The sequence below is a fragment of the Eptesicus fuscus genome, chromosome 6, assembly GCF_027574615.1.
Source record: "Eptesicus fuscus isolate TK198812 chromosome 6, DD_ASM_mEF_20220401, whole genome shotgun sequence".
NCBI lineage: Eukaryota > Metazoa > Chordata > Mammalia > Chiroptera > Vespertilionidae > Eptesicus > Eptesicus fuscus.
In genome coordinates, this window is record NC_072478.1 from 80,925,936 (window position 1) to 80,936,458 (window position 10,523).

A 10,523-nucleotide genomic window follows, 5' to 3' on the forward strand; every position below is an offset into this window, starting at 1 on the left:
GGAAGGAATGTGCATTTGATATATGTGTGATGGAATCACCTCCCACTTTGAGGAATCCCTCCAGTCTACTCAGGATTAAAGATACAGCCTTGGGCATTAGCCATGATAGGTCTTAAGGGGCTTGGTCTGTGGAAATCATGGTTTCTTGCATTCAAATGGTCCCATTCCATGGGTCTCTTAATAGCCAGAGGTAGCCTCAGATAGAAGGGGCTCCCCTGTAAGGGGGTGAGTTCTTTGCACCTGTCAGGGAAGCCTGCAAGGATGACATAGGAGACCAGAGGAGATGACCTCTGGATCCCTTCCAAACCTGAGCCTATGTTCCAAGGCTAAGTGGATTTTGGTCAGACATTCTGAACCACTAACTTCTAGTCTTTTCTTCTGCCTCATGGAAAAGAGGGCAGCCCCTACTTTCTGCCAGCAGATGGCATATCCTGGGAAACCTGGATGAGCAGCTGGACAAGGGGCGGGGGTTGAGATAGGATAAGGATCAGAGAGACCTAGGAGTGTGTCCTTCCTCTTAGTTGGGCAAATCTGGTAACTACTCAGTCTCGGTTTCCTCATGGGTGAAATGTACCTGCATCTGAGAAAGAAATAATAATTATCTCCATTTTACAGATGAGGAATCTGAGGCTCCTAACTTGCTCAAGAATGCACTAGAGGAAGCACAGTCAGGATTCAAACGAAGGCCATCTGACTCTGCAGTTGAAGCTCTTCATTATTATGATTCACTAGTGGGGTGGGGCGTGTGGGATGAGTTCGGGGAAGAGGAGATCCTCTAACAGGTTTAATGCCGACATCCAGTGTTAGGTGTTTCCTGGTTCCTAAACTGTTAAACCAAGGGTGTGTTTTAGTGTGAAGGAAATGCGTAGTGTGAGTGGGCAGGAAGAAAAAGGAACAGGGACTCAATGTGACTAGACTCATGCTGTCTCTTTCTCGGGTTGACAGCCGCGGGCTGGCCCCAAGCAGGGGGTGTTAAGCGCCTGCCGCCGCCCGCCCCTTGCAGGGACTGGGTAACTGGGAGCAGCCTCCTCTGCAGCGCGCCACTGACTCCCTTCCCCCAGCAGCGGGGTTGGGAGGGGGAGGAGGGTGCGCAGCGGTTGCACAGTTTATGCTCCTCCAGAGCTTCGGAGCAAGATTTCCCCAAAAAGCCATATTAAATAAATAAAAGGAAATTCAGCAGATGGGAACATGAATCAATGAAAACTCCCATATGAGTGCAAAGATTTATGTCGAAAAACAAAACATCAACATCTGGGAGCTGCCGCAGCTCCCCTTGGCTGCTCGTTTGGAATGGATTCTCGGTGTCGCTTTCTGCCTCTTTCTGGCCCTGGGAGAGGACAGAAAGAAATAAAGAATTAAGCCCATTTAAAAAAAATAGTCATTTTTAATCAGAAACGAACGCTGGAGGGAACGTGATCCCGGCGGCGGGGCTGCAGCGCTCTGCCAGGGGACAGCGGTGAGAGAGAGCCCCCTGCCGGACGCCGAGGGGCGCCCCCCTCTCCGCCCCGCAGGCTCTCTGGGGTCCATTACCTCCAGATCTCGGGCTGCCGCGGCTGTGTGAGCCCGCACACCCAGCGCCCACTGCACTGCGGCCGCTCGGTGGCTCAGCGGCGCCCGCGCCCCACTCGTTACGTGGGCGGGGGGCAGCGGGGGGCGACTCCTTCCGTAGCTGCAGCGCCTGCAGTTGCCGCCCCCCCGCCCCCCGCCCCAAAATCTGGACAGAGCGAACCTCTGCGTGAGATCCCCCAATTCCGGTTAAAAGGATCTGGGACCGGGGGTGAAAGAGGAACCTAAGCCATGAGGAACCTGCAGCTCAGATCAAAGACCGGACTTAGCCCTCGGCTGGGCCACCCAAGGATTATTTGGGCAGGCTTTGGATTCCATGTCTGAATTCAAACCCAGCTCTGCCACTGCCAACCATTTGCCCTTGAACAAATTACGTTCCGAGCCAGGTTTTCAGTATTTGTACAATGGGAACAGCACCAGCTTCCTAGTGGAGTTGTGAAAAGCAAATAACACACATGTAAAGTACTTAGCACAGTGCACACATACATAACATTGAATAAATGTTAGTTATTGTCATTAGGATCAAAGCTCAAATTATCATAGCCTACAAGGCTCTGCATAACCCAAGCTCCCAACTCTGTGGACTTGGAGAGGCCATTGACGCCCTCCACTGGGCTCCAACAGCATTAACCTTGTCTTCCACCCTTCTGCCTCAGGACCTTTGCATGTGCTGTTTTCCCTGCCTGGAAGGCTCTTTCCCACCCTCCACTTCAACCCAGCCTGCTCTTTCTTTGGGCCTCAGTTTACTTGTTACATCATCCAGAAAACTCTCCCTGATTCTGCCCTCCTCCAAACGCAGTCTGTTCTATTTTCTCATAGCAGCCTGGGCTTCTCCTTGCTGGCAGTGCTCCTAGTTAAAATGTATAAATGTGATGTGTTTAACGGCCACAGCCCCCTGGACAGTCCACTCCATGAGGCCAGGAGCCCATCTTACTGTATCCACTGTGGTATCCTCAGGCCCCAGGACAGTGTCTGGCGTAGGCCCTCTATTTGTGGTAAGTGACCCAGAGTGGATGGTGGGATCCTGAGACCAGAGGGAATCTTGAGTCTTCTCTATTATTTCACCAGTTCCTTCCAATGGTAAACATGTATTTATTAAGCTCATCTATGTGCCAGGTCCTGTGTTGGGTGCCAAGGACACAGAGCCATACAATTCTATCTCTGACTTAATGGACTTCACAGTTCAAGGGCAGAGACAGGCATATAAACAGAAAACACAGATGGGGTGTAGACAGCAGCCAGTGTGTGTGTGGGGGGAATGGGGATGGCTGTTCCTGCAAGGACAGGGCCCTTGGCTCTAGGTGGTATGGGTGGACTAAGCGTCATGCTTTACCTGCATTATGATACTACAACTCACCACTATTAGATAGGCCTAGTATCATCCCTATTGTACAGGGGAGGCATAAAGAGGTTCAACAGCCCGGCCCAAGTGGCTCAGTGTTTGAGTGGAGATTATGGTTCGATTCCCCATCAGCGTACATGCCCGGGTTGCAGGCTCGATCCCCAGTAGGGGGTGTGCAGGAGACAGCTAATCAATGATTCTCATCATTGATGTTTCTATCTCTCTCCCTCTCCCTCTCCCTTGCTCTCTCTGAAAGAAAAAAGAAGTTAAACAACGTGCCAAGAATCACAAAGACAGTAATGGCAGAAGTGACATTCGAACACAGGTACATTCTGCTTCAGAGAGAGTTCTTAACTCCCTGACCATTCTGCCTCCTAGCGAATAGCTGTGAGGCTACCCTCCCTTTTTTTAAGGTTGGGTTCACATCCTAGCCACAACCCTCTTTCTGAACTGGCGAGAATGGGATTGCCCCTCCCTGCCGGTAGGAATACTGCCACCCAGGAGCAGAGAGGGAGGTGGGAGCCCAGGGCTGAGGGGCAGGTGAAAGCTGCTCCCCCACATTGAGCTTAATGAGGAATGTTCGTTGGGCAGCAAAGGGGACCTGCTACAGCTCAGCTAAAAACAGGAGCGCCTCTGGCTTCAGTGCTGCCAAATCCCCAGCGCTGGAGGGAGGCCTGAGCCTAAGCCGGGCTCAGCGCCCTGAGGGTGCTGCTCTCACTTTTTACACCCACCTCAAAGCTCCACTGATCCTGCTACATCTCTGACCACCCCTGGGGCTTTTTTTTTTTTTTTTTTAAGGTTCATTTGTTCTCTTAAAGGCAGCCCAGCCTGCTCTCCCAGATTCCAGGACTCAGATAGCAAAAAGATTTGGAGGCTTACAGGGGACTGTTCTGAGTCTTCTTTGCACAGGGCTGACTGGTTAGATGGGGGTTCCTTCAAGGATTCAAGACCACCCCTCTTTTTCAGGTCATCCCACCCTCCGGCTCTCAGAAAGCTGCATCTTCCAGCAGTACCCGGAGAATTCTGACAGGTGGATCTGAGGTCAGAGCAGTGATGAAAGACTAGAACTCAGGTAAGAGAACAAGGGCAAGGCTAATAATTGTGACCATTTATTGAGTCCTATCTGTGTGCCAAGCACTGTGCTAACTAAGCACTTTACATGCGTTTGCTCAGTGTATCCTCACATCAATCATGTCAGGAAGGAACCAAAATTATCCCCATTTCACGGATGAGAAATTGAGGCTGAAAAAATTCAAGTACTTTCCCCAAGTTCACACAACTAGAAAGCGGTGGAGATTCAAGCTCAGGCCATTAGGACTGTGAAATCCAAGCTCTTAACCACTCTCCTCTCCTTATGGGTCAACAACACAGAAGGTAGTTCAAGAAAAGACCAACCAACAAAGAACTGAAACGTGGGCAATGCCGATACTCAGGGTCAGGAGGCGGAGGAAGCAATTATTACAGGACAGAAAGAGCTTGCCCACCACTAGACAGAGCCAAACACTGGAGGACTGCAGCGGATAAATATTGGCTATTTTATTGATGAACGACACCACCCAGGAGAACAGGAAGCTGATGCTCAAAAGCCCGAACTCCTGATGGTGTGTAGGTTACAGGTTGTATAGGGCAAAATCACAAGACATGGTGGGTTAGGAGTTCAGTGTCTTGCTGGGAGTTAATTTGTTGGAGGCAAGCTAAGGGTAATGAATCATTTCTTCAGGTCTAGAGGTCAGCCCCGGGGCCTGTTCTGGTTTCATGGGAGCCATTCCACCTTAGGACTCAGGAACTGAAACATAACTTAGGTCAAGATGTCATCTTTAGCCTGCCAGGAGTCCCAACCCCATGACCACTACTGTCTTCTGCTGCCTCGGGGGTTGCTGATTATCCAGGAAAGACTAGGTCTCTGAAGAATATAGAGAGAGGTGATTTCTAGAGCTGGGATTTAAAACTAAATTAAAGTCATAAGAACCCTCAGTTTCACAATGACAGAAACAGAACAATCAAAGGGTAGACATGGGAGACACCATACAACAAGCTAGAGGGAGGACAGATTCAAGGGCCTGATGAAAATGCAATTTTTTTAGGATGTGGTGACTAGCTGGGTGTGGGAGTGTCTGACACCTTCGGGATGTCTGTGCAGATCTCAAGAAATGCAGAAAGAAAGCGAGAGAGAGGACTCATTTCACTGGCTCCTGAGTCTACAGTACTGATCTTTCCTGGGTTCCAGCTGCATCTTGCCTTTGGGGTCCATTAATGTCCCCCTACTCCTCCGTATCCTGATACAACTTTCCTAAAGAGCTAGCGTCAATGAGTTTCTAATATTGCCAGTGAGAGTCAAAACTAATGTGGGGGAGGGCTGAGCCAACCCTGAGTTCAAAGTTTCTTTCCTGAGTAGCTTGGGGAAATAGTACAATTGACAGAAATAAGAAAGTACGATGACGAGGTGGTTTGCATGTGAGATTTGAAGAGTAGATGGTCAACTGAGCCAGGTGCTCTGGACGCTGACTGAGCAAAGGCCCACTGGTGGTCAATGAGGTGGCCCTGATGACCCTAGTGACATCTGTGTCAGAAAAACAGTGACGGGAGCTGGGAGACAAAGCTGAAAGCAAAGGAGTTTTGAAGGAAGGGGAGAGAATTTGTGTGTTACCGAAAAAATGTGGCAATAGAAAGAAACAGGATGGTGGCTGAAAAAAGGCAGGGTGATCAAATAAAGGAACCCCCACCCCAACATTGGAAAGGCCTGTGTATATTTCATAGAAAGAAAAAAAAAAGCTAGTAGAGAGAGGTATGCTTTGGCATGAGGATTAGGATAATTAGACAAGATAAAGAGACAAGGTTCTGGAAGAGACAGGAAGGGAATGGGACTGAGAGCAAACAGAGGAGTTTGGCCTTAGAACAAAGGGAATCAGACCTCTGCAAATGAGTCTCTGTTCTTGTCATTTCCTCCAACTCATATTCATGCCTTACATTTATTTTGCATAGTGTGCAATTAAAAGTCCACAGCTGTCCTCACAGCTGCTCTCAAGTTAGAGCCTTCTTCATTATCACCATATACTGACCACGTGCCAGGTAATTTATGTTAACTCATGCGAAGGGTACAATTCGCATTCCCATCTTCCAGATGAGGAAACCGAGGTAAAAGATATAATTCACTTGACTAATTACCCAGCTGTAAGTGCGAGGGCTGTGTTGGATGCCAGACAGTCCAATTCTAGAACCTGTGCTGCTTCCTGAAACTGCAGAGTTGAAAATGTTTGCCTCTAGAGAGTAGAGAGCTGCCCATGGCAGGGGTCTGCTCTATTTTGTTATAAGCCTTGTAGTACTGTTTGACTTTTTACTAGAGTAGGTGCTCTCTTAACCATTACTTAACCGAGGGGTAAAATCCACTGAGCTTGGCATGCTCCCTGGTCCCCTTAATTCACTTCACACTTAGGTATGAATTATTTGACCACTTGACCAACCACATGTCCAGATCCTCCTGGATAGCAGGCTATCTATGACATGTTCATTTTAAAATGAGAAAACTAACTTGTACAGAGGAGGTTGCATTTTTTTTATGATAAAAAGTCCCACTAGTTAAAAGCAAAAACAACCGACAGCAATGCTGAGGGGATGACTCAGCCTTCTCAGTGATGAAGGTGAGGTCACTGGCTAGAAGGGACATGGTGAAAATAAGGGCTTAATCCCTTCAATCCATCGCCCACTCAGCAGCCAATAGCCTTTTTAGGATCCCTCCAGCCTAATCACGCTCCCTTCCTTGATGTGCCATACCCTCAGGACAGAGTCCAGACATTTTAGGAGGTTTATAAGACTTTATGAGCTGGCCCCATTTATCTCTCCGGACGAAAGGGCTATCACTGTCCTATATCCTTACCACTCCTTCAACAACCACACTGATCTAAAATTGTACTCTTTGCCTCCTGGACACTTGCACCAGCCGGAACTGTGTTTTCCCTTCCCCTTCTTCATCTGGCTCGTTTCCAGTCCTCACCTTTAGGCTCATCAGTTTAGATGTTGCTGCCCTCAGGGAGTCTTCCTTGGATTTCCATACCGAGGGTATGAGCCTCTCCTAGGTGTTTCCATAGCAGCCTGCACTTTTCCCACTAAAGCACTTGCTAATCTCCAAAAAGCTCTTAACCACTATTCAAGCCCCTGTGTCTTCCCCTCCCACACTGACTGTGGGCTGATCCTGTGATTTGCTTTAACCCACAGAGTGCAGAAGTGAAGCTGTGCAGGTTCCAGGCCTAAGCCTTTAGGGAGCCTGGCAGCTTCCACTTTTGTACTTTTAGGAAGTTCTGAGCCACCGTTTTTGGAAGCTCAGCTACGCAGCTGGAGAGGCCACGTGGAACATGGCAGAGAGGCTCAGCCTTTCCAATGTCCCAGGCGAGCCTTCATATGACTCCAGCCTCAGCTGCCTCCTGACAGCAGTCTCATGAGAGACCCCAAGTGAGACCAGAATTGACAGCTGAGTCCAGTCAATTCACAGAACTGTGAGAGATAATGACTGTTTAAAGCCACAACATTTTGGAGTTTGTTATGCTGCAATAACTAAAACACCATTCTGTATTTTAATTGTCTACTGAGTTTGCTTGCCCTGCTAGACTATTTTCTCTGTGAAGGCAGGGACTACACTCATTTTTCAAAAATTGTTGCATACGCAGGACACTCTCCAGCACAGAATCAGCTCTCGGGGATTGGATTAGTGCAAATTAAGAATGTCTGCCAAAACAAATGTCTGGAACCCTCACTGGGGTTAAAAGATAGTTAAGTGGACATCTGAGTAGTACGTTCACTTACCTTTGTAGAGGGATTGAGTCAAATTGACTTTGGGCCACAAGCCAACACAGAGCAATCTTGGGAGAAGAGAATGGCTGACGGGTTGGCCTGAAGTTCAGGCAAAACTAAAGGCCAGGGAACAAAGCTGCCGTCCTGGATGGTGCTCCTCTGGGCCACACTCCACAGGTGATGTGCTGTGTCAGCGAGGACACCCGCTGCCCTAGCCATCTACCCTCACACAGGTGGTCTGTTAGTGTTCTCAGACTACTGGGGACACGAGATGTCATCGGGCCATCTCTAATAAAAGCACAATATGCTAATTAGACCGGACGACCTTCCAGACGAAGCCAGGGAAGGGAAGCCCGGGTCCTGGGTGCCAGTGGCTAGAGGGAAGCCCAGGTCCCGGGTGCTAGAGCAGCTGGGGGAAGGAAGGCCTACTCTTGCACAAATTCCGTGCATCGGGCCTCTAGTTTTATATATGGGAACAGACACCTTACCTTCAAAAAATGTCAGCTAGCTTCAAACACGGAGGACCCTCAATGATAGTATATGTGGAGTGAATACATTTACGCTACAATCAATAAATCCCATGGTTGGGGGCTGGTGTTCTATGTCTGTAATCATAGCAGTACAAGGTGTCAAGTCAACAGGCATTGTTTGAACATCTTCTGTGGACAGTTTATGTCAAGCCCAATGTGGGACACAAACTGAGAAAATGCCATCCCTGCCCTGAGGGAGAGAACTGGAGACTAGACTTACACAAATGAGGTAATTAAATGACAGGACAACATATAATTACTGCTAAATTGTGTGGTAAGAAATTAAGTGCTAGAGAAATTGGGAAAAGTGGAGAGCAGTGAGGACTCCAATAGTTGGGGAATTGTCACTGAAGCGCTAGATGTGGCTGAACCTTCAGGAATAAAATAAACTATCAGACAGGCTGAATGGAAGAAGAATGTGGAAGTCCCAGGAGAACAGAGCCGAACCAGTATGCATATTTTATTTTGAGGCAGCAACACAAGGTATATGAAAAGTGGTTGCCCCAAATCCCAAAGCAAGGATATTTCTGAATAGTTCCCTAATATTCACGTGTCTGAGTCTATTTATTGTTTCTTCTGCTTGCAATGCCTTTCTCCACCTGGCAAACTCTTTTTTAAAAAATATATTTTTATTCATTTCAGAGAGGAAGGTAGAGGGAGAGATAGAAACATCAATGATGAGAATCATTGATTGGCTGGCAAACTCCTATAGTTCAAGGCCCAGCTCAAATGCAACTACTTTTCAGAATCTTTCCCTGGTATCCCATAACCCAGTGCTCATGCTTCCATTGGAAAATATCTATTTATTTTGCCTACTCACCTCTCCCAGTACAATTAAGAGCAACTTACACTTACTAGGCTCTTCCTGTGTGCCAAACTTTAAATGTACTATTTTAAACTATGCTAAACACTTTAAATGTACTATTTTACTTAAGCCTCATAATTGCATGAGATAGTATTTTTCCTATTTTATAGATGAAGAACCTGAGGCTGAAAGTGATTAAGTAAACTGCCCAAGAACACATAGCTAGGAGGTAAGAAAGCTGGAATTCAAACCATTTGTGGAACTCCAGAGGCCACACTTAAAACAACAGACCATGTGCTCCCTGGAGGCCACAAATGCGCTTTACTCTGTCTTCTGATTCTAGGATGGTGGCTGACATATGGCTCAAAAATTGAACCGATGAATATGTATGTCTGGTTACATTAATTGCCTGTGTCTAAAAGTAGGTACCCCCCAGAACTTTTACCCCAAGTGGAGACTTCCACCTACCCAGAAGGGAAAAAGGAGGAGGAAATCTACACACCTTATATTTGAATTTGAGCTCCTTTATTTTAATGGATTCAAGTGCAGAGGAACCAGAGGAACCATGCTTTTCCCAGCAAAAGAACACATCAATGGCGTTGGCTGGGTCTGAAAGATGAGGGCTCTGATTAACAACAGGTGTTTGTGTAGCGGGGCGGGGGGTTCTCTCTTAGGTATTTTTAAAATATATATATATTCTTATTGATTTCAGAGTGGAAGGGAGAGGGGAGAGATAGAAACATCAATGATGAGAATCATTGATTGGCGGCCTCCTGCACGCCCCCTCCTGGGGATCGAGCCCGCAACCTGGACACGTGCCTTTGACAGGAATCAAGCCGAGGCTCTATCCGCTGAGCCAAACCGCTGGGGCTCTCTTAGGTATTTCAAAAACAGCAACTCAAGTTGTTCCTGTTGAACCAGTTAGGACCAGATCACTCTTTCTGACCCTCTCATTACGAAGGCCGATGCCCAGACTTCGGAGGGGGTTGGCCAGAGGCTACAAGGTGAAAACAGAAGCCGAGCCAGAGCTGGAACCCCGGAATCAGAGCCTGCTTGTGCAGTTCTTCATTGCCTACCCCGTCGGCCCGGCCCACCTCTCCAGGCCGAGGGCCTTGGACGGGAAGCATGGACTACGGGCTTCCTACCTGAGACCCTCAGGTTCTTCTCCTCCGCCCAATGGGTCTCATCACTCCCACCGCCTCCAGCATCGTGGCCTGAGGAAGGCTGTTCCCCTTTCGCGTCTCTACGGTGTCTGTAAAGATGCTCTTGCGCCACCGAGGCCGCTCTAGTCCCGCTGCTCAGGCGGGTCAGCTTTGCCAGCGGCGAGCACCCCGCCTCCGCGTTCTCCCCTGGCGCGTGCCGGCACAGCCCACGTGGCCGTGCCCTGGCCGCACTCCACCTCCCGCTACCCAAAACCCGCCTACACCCCACTTCCGTTCGCCGAGCACCGTCCTTCCGGCTGGGCCCGTTTCTCATTGGCTGGCTGGGAGCGTCC

General features: G+C 48.5%; 1 long non-coding RNA gene across 1 annotated transcript; it reads right to left on the reverse strand.

Moving 5' to 3' along the window:
* Positions 1-1,211: 1,211 nt before the first annotated feature.
* LOC114231512 (uncharacterized) lies at positions 1,212-10,511 on the reverse strand. The gene is made up of 2 exons (XR_008556395.1): positions 9,531-10,511; positions 1,212-1,327 (listed from the first exon to the last, which is right to left on the reverse strand). It is a non-coding gene; the product is annotated as an uncharacterized LOC114231512 (long non-coding RNA).
* Positions 10,512-10,523: the final 12 nt, after the last annotated feature.